This window comes from Engystomops pustulosus, unplaced genomic scaffold, assembly GCF_040894005.1.
Source record: "Engystomops pustulosus unplaced genomic scaffold, aEngPut4.maternal MAT_SCAFFOLD_152, whole genome shotgun sequence".
Lineage (NCBI taxonomy): Eukaryota > Metazoa > Chordata > Amphibia > Anura > Leptodactylidae > Engystomops > Engystomops pustulosus.
The window spans coordinates 174,303-183,731 of record NW_027285032.1 but is presented as its reverse complement, the minus strand read 5'-3'; positions in this window follow the sequence as shown (position 1 = coordinate 183,731).

The window sequence follows — 9,429 nt, the reverse complement described above, 5'->3', positions numbered from 1 at the left end:
TACTGTGCTGTGCCCATATATACAGGATAGGAGTAGTAGTACTGTGCTGTGCCCATATATACAGGATAGGAGTAGTAGTACTGTGCTGTGCCCATATATACAGGATAGGAGTAGTAGTACTGTGCTGTGCCCATATATACAGGATAGGAGTAGTAGTACTGTGCTGTGCCCATATATACAGGATAGGAGTAGTAGTACTGTGCTGTGCCCATATATACAGGATAGAAGTAGTAGTACTGTGCTGTGCCCAAATATACAGGATAGGAGTAGTAGTACTGTGCTGTGCCCATATATACGGGATAGGAGTAGTAGTACTGTGCTGTGCTCATATATACAGGATAGGAGTAGTAGTACTGTGCTGTGCCCATATATACAGGATAGGAGTAGTAGTACTGTGCTGTGCCCATATATACAGGATAGGAGTAGTAGTACTGTGCTGTGCCCATATATACAGGATAGGAGTAGTAGTGCTGTGCAGAGAATGTGATAGGAATATAGCACGTCCAGAGCGGGTAATGGCATGTAGGATAGGAGTATTAGTGCTGTGCAGAGAATGTGATAGGAATACAGCACGTCCAGAGCGGGTAATGGCATGTAGGATAGGAGTAGTAGTGCTGTGCAGAGAATGTGATAGGAATACAGCACGTCCAGAGCGGGTAATGGCATGTAGGATAGGAGTAGTAGTGCTGTGCGGAGAATGTGATAGGAATACAGCACGTCCAGAGCGGGTAATGGCATGTAGGATAGGAGTAGTAGTGCTGTGCAGAGAATGTGATAGGAATACAGCACGTCCAGAGCGGGTAATGGCATGTAGGATAGGAGTAGTAGTGCTGTGCGGAGAATGTGATAGGAATACAGCACGTCCAGAGCGGGTAATGGCATGTAGGATAGGAGTAGTAGTGCTGTGCAGAGAGTGTGATAGGAATACAGCACGTCCAGAGCGGGTAATGGCATGTAGGATAGGAGTAGTAGTGCTGTGCGGAGAATGTGATAGGAATATAGCACGTCCAGAGCGGGTAATGGCATGTAGGATAGGAGTAGTAGTGCTGTGCGGAAAATGTGATAGGAATACAGCACGTCCAGAGCGGGTAATGGCATGTAGGATAGGAGTAGTAGTGCTGTGCAGAGAATGTGATAGGAATACAGCACGTCCAGAGCGGGTAATGGCATGTAGGATAGGAGTAGTAGTGCTGTGCTGTGCCCATATATACAGGATAGGAGTAGTAGTGCTGTGCTGTGCCCATATATACAGGATAGGAGTAGTAGTACTGTGCTGTGCCCATATATACAGGATAGGAGTAGTAGTACTGTGCTGTGCCCAAATATACAGGATAGGAGTAGTAGTACTGTGCTGTGCCCATATATACGGGATAGGAGTAGTAGTACTGTGCTGTGCTCATATATACAGGATAGGAGTAGTAGTACTGTGCTGTGCCCATATATACAGGATAGGAGCAGTAGTACTGTGCTGTGCCCATATATACAGGATAGGAGTAGTAGTGCTGTGCTGTGCCCATATATACAGGATAGGAGTAGTAGTACTGTGCTGTGCCCATATATACAGGATAGGAGTAGTAGTACTGTGCTGTGCCCAAATATACAGGATAGGAGTAGTAGTACTGTGCTGTGCCCATATATACGGGATAGGAGTAGTAGTACTGTGCTGTGCTCATATATACAGGATAGGAGTAGTAGTACTGTGCTGTGCCCATATATACAGGATAGGAGTAGTAGTACTGTGCTGTGCCCATATATACAGGATAGGAGTAGTAGTACTGTGCTGTGCCCATATATACAGGACAGGAGTAGTAGTACTGTGCTGTGCCCATATATACAGGATAGGAGTAGTAGTACTGTGCTGTGCCCATATATACAGGATAGGAGTAGTAGTACTGTGCTGTGCCCAAATATACAGGATAGGAGTAGTAGTACTGTGCTGTGCCCATATATACGGGATAGGAGTAGTAGTACTGTGCTGTGCTCATATATACAGGATAGGAGTAGTAGTGCTGTGCAGAGAATGTGATAGGAATATAGCACGTCCAGAGCGGGTAATGGCATGTAGGATAGGAGTAGTAGTGCTGTGCAGAGAATGTGATAGGAATACAGCACGTCCAGAGCGGGTAATGGCATGTAGGATAGGAGTAGTAGTGCTGTGCGGAGAATGTGATAGGAATATAGCACGTCCAGAGCGGGTAATGGCATGTAGGATAGGAGTAGTAGTGCTGTGCTGTGCCCATATATACAGGATAGGAGTAGTAGTACTGTGCTGTGCCCATATATACAGGATAGGAGTAGTAGTACTGTGCTGTGCCCAAATATACAGGATAGGAGTAGTAGTACTGTGCTGTGCCCATATATACGGGATAGGAGTAGTAGTACTGTGCTGTGCTCATATATACAGGATAGGAGTAGTAGTACTGTGCTGTGCCCATATATACAGGATAGGAGTAGTAGTACTGTGCTGTGCCCATATATACAGGATAGGAGTAGTAGTACTGTGCTGTGCCCATATATACAGGACAGGAGTAGTAGTACTGTGCTGTGCCCATATATACAGGATAGGAGTAGTAGTACTGTGCTGTGCCCATATATACAGGATAGGAGTAGTAGTACTGTGCTGTGCCCAAATATACAGGATAGGAGTAGTAGTACTTTGCTGTGCCCATATATACGGGATAGGAGTAGTAGTACTGTGCTGTGCTCATATATACAGGATAGGAGTAGTAGTACTGTGCTGTGCCCATATATACAGGATAGGAGTAGTAGTACTGTGCTGTGCCCATATATACAGGATAGGAGTAGTAGTACTGTGCTGTGCCCATATATACAGGACAGGAGTAGTAGTACTGTGCTGTGCCCATATATACAGGATAAGAGTAGTAGTACTATGCTGTGCCCATATATACAGGATAGGAGTAGTAGTACTGTGCTGTGCCCATATATACAGGATAGGAGTAGTAGTACTGTGCTGTGCCCATATATACAGGATAGGAGTAGTAGTACTGTGCTGTGTCCATATATACAGGATAGGAGTAGTAGTACTGTGCTGTGCCCATATATACAGGATAGGAGTAGTAGTACTGTGCTGTGCCCATATATACAGGATAGAAGTAGTAGTACTGTGCTGTGCCCAAATATACAGGATAGGAGTAGTAGTACTGTGCTGTGCCCATATATACGGGATAGGAGTAGTAGTACTGTGCTGTGCTCATATATACAGGATAGGAGTAGTAGTACTGTGCTGTGCCCATATATACAGGATAGGAGTAGTAGTACTGTGCTGTGCCCATATATACAGGATAGGAGTAGTAGTACTGTGCTGTGCCCATATATACAGGATAGGAGTAGTAGTGCTGTGCAGAGAATGTGATAGGAATATAGCACGTCCAGAGCGGGTAATGGCATGTAGGATAGGAGTAGTAGTGCTGTGCAGAGAATGTGATAGGAATACAGCACGTCCAGAGCGGGTAATGGCATGTAGGATAGGAGTAGTAGTGCTGTGCAGAGAATGTGATAGGAATACAGCACGTCCAGAGCGGGTAATGGCATGTAGGATAGGAGTAGTAGTGCTGTGCGGAGAATGTGATAGGAATACAGCACGTCCAGAGCGGGTAATGGCATGTAGGATAGGAGTAGTAGTGCTGTGCAGAGAATGTGATAGGAATACAGCACGTCCAGAGCGGGTAATGGCATGTAGGATAGGAGTAGTAGTGCTGTGCGGAGAATGTGATAGGAATACAGCACGTCCAGAGCGGGTAATGGCATGTAGGATAGGAGTAGTAGTGCTGTGCAGAGAATGTGATAGGAATATAGCACGTCCAGAGCGGGTAATGGCATGTAGGATAGGAGTAGTAGTGCTGTGCTGTGCCCATATATACAGGATAGGAGTAGTAGTACTGTGCTGTGCCCATATATACAGGATAGGAGTAGTAGTACTGTGCTGTGCCCAAATATACAGGATAGGAGTAGTAGTACTGTGCTGTGCCCATATATACGGGATAGGAGTAGTAGTACTGTGCTGTGCTCATATATACAGGATAGGAGTAGTAGTACTGTGCTGTGCCCATATATACAGGATAGGAGTAGTAGTACTGTGCTGTGCCCATATATACAGGATAGGAGTAGTAGTACTGTGCTGTGCCCATATATACAGGATAGGAGTAGTAGTACTGTGCTGTGCCCATATATACTGGATAGGAGTAGTAGTACTGTGCTGTGCCCATATATACAGGATAGGAGTAGTAGTACTGTGCTGTGCCCATATATACAGGATAGGAGTAGTAGTACTGTGCTGTGCCCATATATACTGGATAGGAGTAGTAGTACTGTGCTGTGCCCATATATACAGGATAGGAGTAGTAGTACTGTGCTGTGCCCATATATACAGGATAGGAGTAGTAGTACTGTGCTGTGCCCATATATACAGGATAGGAGTAGTAGTGCTGTGCAGAGAATGTGATAGGAATATAGCACGTCCAGAGCGGGTAATGGCATGTAGGATAGGAGTAGTAGTGCTGTGCAGAGAATGTGATAGGAATATAGCACGTCCAGAGCGGGTAATGGCATGTAGGATAGGAGTAGTAGTGCTGTGCTGTGCCCATATATACAGGATAGGAGTAGTAGTACTGTGCTGTGCCCATATATACAGGATAGGAGTAGTAGTACTGTGCTGTGCCCATATATACAGGATAGGAGTAGTAGTGCTGTGCTGTGCCCATATATACAGGATAGGAGTAGTAGTACTATGCTGTGCCCATATATACAGGATAGGAGTAGTAGTACTGTGCTGTGCCCATATATACAGGATAGGAGTAGTAGTGCTGTGCGGAGAATGTGATAGGAATACAGCACGTCCAGAGCGGGTAATGGCAAGCAGGATAGGAGTAGTAGTGCTGTGCAGAGAATGTGATAGGAATATAGCACGTCCAGAGCGGGTAATGGCAAGCAGGATAGGAGTAGTAGTGCTGTGCAGAGAATGTGATAGGAATACAGCACGTCCAGAGCGGGTAATGGCAAGCAGGATAGGCGTAGTAGTGCTGTGCAGAGAATGTGATAGGAATATAGCACGTCCAGAGCGGGTAATGGCATGTAGGATAGGAGTAGTAGTGCTGTGCAGAGAATGTGATAGGAATACAGCACGTCCAGAGCGGGTAATGGCATGTAGGATAGGAGTAGTAGTGCTGTGCAGAGAATGTGATAGGAATACAGCACGTCCAGAGCGGGTAATGGCATGTAGGATAGGAGTAGTAGTGCTGTGCGGAGAATGTGATAGGAATACAGCACGTCCAGAGCGGGTAATGGCATGTAGGATAGGAGTAGTAGTGCTGTGCGGAGAATGTGATAGGAATACAGCACGTCCAGAGCGGGTAATGGCATGTAGGATAGGAGTAGTAGTGCTGTGCTGTGCCCATATATACAGGATAGGAGTAGTAGTACTGTGCTGTGCCCATATATACAGGATAGGAGTAGTAGTACTGTGCTGTGCCCATATATACAGGATAGGAGTAGTAGTACTGTGCTGTGCCCATATATACAGGATAGGAGTAGTAGTGCTGTGCAGAGAATGTGATAGGAATATAGCACGTCCAGAGCGGGTAATGGCATGTAGGATAGGAGTAGTAGTGCTGTGCAGAGAATGTGATAGGAATACAGCACGTCCAGAGCGGGTAATGGCATGTAGGATAGGAGTAGTAGTGCTGTGCAGAGAATGTGATAGGAATATAGCACGTCCAGAGCGGGTAATGGCATGTAGGATAGGAGTAGTAGTGCTGTGCGGAGAATGTGATAGGAATACAGCACGTCCAGAGCGGGTAATGGCATGTAGGATAGGAGTAGTAGTGCTGTGCAGAGAATGTGATAGGAATATAGCACGTCCAGAGCGGGTAATGGCATGTAGGATAGGAGTAGTAGTGCTGTGCAGAGAATGTGATAGGAATACAGCACGTCCAGAGCGGGTAATGGCATGTAGGATAGGAGTAGTAGTGCTGTGCAGAGAATGTGATAGGAATACAGCACGTCCAGAGCGGGTAATGGCATGTAGGATAGGAGTAGTAGTGCTGTGCAGAGAGTGTGATAGGAATACAGCACGTCCAGAGCGGGTAATGGCATGTAGGATAGGAGTAGTAGTGCTGTGCAGAGAATGTGATAGGAATACAGCACGTCCAGAGCGGGTAATGGCATGTAGGATAGGAGTAGTAGTGCTGTGCAGAGAATGTGATAGGAATACAGCACGTCCAGAGCGGGTAATGGCATGTAGGATAGGAGTAGTAGTGCTGTGCGGAGAATGTGATAGGAATACAGCACGTCCAGAGCGGGTAATGGCATGTAGGATAGGAGTAGTAGTGCTGTGCAGAGAATGTGATAGGAATACAGCACGTCCAGAGCGGGTAATGGCATGTAGGATAGGAGTAGTAGTGCTGTGCAGAGAATGTGATAGGAATACAGCACGTCCAGAGCGGGTAATGGCATGTAGGATAGGAGTAGTAGTGCTGTGCGGAGAATGTGATAGGAATACAGCACGTCCAGAGCGGGTAATGGCATGTAGGATAGGAGTAGTAGTGCTGTGCGGAGAATGTGATAGGAATATAGCACGTCCAGAGCGGGTAATGGCATGTAGGATAGGAGTAGTAGTGCTGTGCTGTGCCCATATATACAGGATAGGAGTAGTAGTACTGTGCTGTGCCCATATATACAGGATAGGAGTAGTAGTACTGTGCTGTGCCCATATATACAGGATAGGAGTAGTAGTACTGTGCTGTGCCCATATATACAGGATAGGAGTAGTAGTACTGTGCTGTGCCCATATATACAGGGTAGGAGTAGTAGTACTGTGCTGTGCTCATATATACAGGATAGGAGTAGTAGTACTGTGCTGTGCCCATATATACAGGATAGGAGTAGTAGTACTGTGCTGTGCCCATATATACAGGATAGGAGTAGTAGTACTGTGCTGTGCTCATATATACAGGATAGGAGTAGTAGTACTGTGCTGTGCCCATATATACAGGATAGGAGTAGTAGTACTGTGCTGTGCCCATATATACAGGATAGGAGTAGTAGTACTGTGCTGTGCCCATATATACAGGATAGGAGTAGTAGTACTGTGCTGTGCCCATATATACAGGATAGGAGTAGTAGTACTGTACAGTGCCCATATATACAGGATAGGAGTAGTAGTGCTGTGCGGAGAATGTGATAGGAATATAGCACGTCCAGAGCGGGTAATGGCATGTAGGATAGGAGTAGTAGTGCTGTGCTGTGCCCATATATACAGGATAGGAGTAGTAGTACTGTGCTGTGCCCATATATACAGGATAGGAGTAGTAGTACTGTGCTGTGCCCATATATACAGGATAGGAGTAGTAGTACTGTGCTGTGCCCATATATACAGGGTAGGAGTAGTAGTACTGTGCTGTGCTCATATATACAGGATAGGAGTAGTAGTACTGTGCTGTGCCCATATATACAGGATAGGAGTAGTAGTACTGTGCTGTGCCCATATATACAGGATAGGAGTAGTAGTACTGTGCTGTGCTCATATATACAGGATAGGAGTAGTAGTACTGTGCTGTGCCCATATATACAGGATAGGAGTAGTAGTACTGTGCTGTGCCCATATATACAGGATAGGAGTAGTAGTACTGTGCTGTGCCCATATATACAGGATAGGAGTAGTAGTACTGTGCTGTGCCCATATATACAGGATAGGAGTAGTAGTACTGTACAGTGCCCATATATACAGGATAGGAGTAGTAGTACTGTGCTGTGCCCATATATACAGGATAGGAGTAGTAGTGCTGTGCGGAGAATGTGATAGGAATACAGCACGTCCAGAGCGGGTAATGGCATGTAGGATAGGAGTAGTAGTGCTGTGCGGAGAATGTGATAGGAATACAGCACGTCCAGAGCGGGTAATGGCATGTAGGATAGGAGTAGTAGTGCTGTGCAGAGAATGTGATAGGAATATAGCACGTCCAGAGCGGGTAATGGCATGTAGGATAGGAGTAGTAGTGCTGTGCGGAGAATGTGATAGGAATACAGCACGTCCAGAGCGGGTAATGGCATGTAGGATAGGAGTAGTAGTGCTGTGCGGAGAATGTGATAGGAATATAGCACGTCCAGAGCGGGTAATGGCATGTAGGATAGGAGTAGTAGTGCTGTGCAGAGAATGTGATAGGAATACAGCACGTCCAGAGCGGGTAATGGCATGTAGGATAGGAGTAGTAGTGCTGTGCAGAGAATGTGATAGGAATATAGCACGTCCAGAGCGGGTAATGGCATGTAGGATAGGAGTAGTAGTGCTGTGCGGAGAATGTGATAGGAATACAGCACGTCCAGAGCGGGTAATGGCATGTAGGATAGGAGTAGTAGTGCTGTGCAGAGAATGTGATAGGAATACAGCACGTCCAGAGCGGGTAATGGCATGTAGGATAGGAGTAGTAGTGCTGTGCAGAGAATGTGATAGGAATACAGCACGTCCAGAGCGGGTAATGGCATGTAGGATAGGAGTAGTAGTGCTGTGCGGAGAATGTGATAGGAATATAGCACGTCCAGAGCGGGTAATGGCATGTAGGATAGGAGTAGTAGTGCTGTGCGGAGAATGTGATAGGAATACAGCACGTCCAGAGCGGGTAATGGCATGTAGGATAGGAGTAGTAGTGCTGTGCGGAGAATGTGATAGGAATATAGCACGTCCAGAGCGGGTAATGGCATGTAGGATAGGAGTAGTAGTGCTGTGCGGAGAATGTGATAGGAATACAGCACGTCCAGAGCGGGTAATGGCATGTAGGATAGGAGTAGTAGTGCTGTGCAGAGAATGTGATAGGAATACAGCACGTCCAGAGCGGGTAATGGCATGTAGGATAGGAGTAGTAGTGCTGTGCTGTGCCCATATATACAGGATAGGAGTAGTAGTACTGTGCTGTGCCCATATATACAGGATAGGAGTAGTAGTACTGTGCTGTGCCCATATATACAGGATAGGAGTAGTAGTACTGTGCTGTGCCCATATATACAGGGTAGGAGTAGTAGTACTGTGCTGTGCTCATATATACAGGATAGGAGTAGTAGTACTGTGCTGTGCCCATATATACAGGATAGGAGTAGTAGTACTGTGCTGTGCCCATATATACAGGATAGGAGTAGTAGTACTGTGCTGTGCTCATATATACAGGATAGGAGTAGTAGTACTGTGCTGTGCCCATATATACAGGATAGGAGTAGTAGTACTGTGCTGTGCCCATATATACAGGATAGGAGTAGTAGTACTGTGCTGTGCCCATATATACAGGATAGGAGTAGTAGTACTGTGCTGTGCCCATATATACAGGATAGGAGTAGTAGTACTGTACAGTGCCCATATATACAGGATAGGAGTAGTAGTACTGTGCTGTGCCCATATATACAGGATAGGAGTAGTAGTACTGT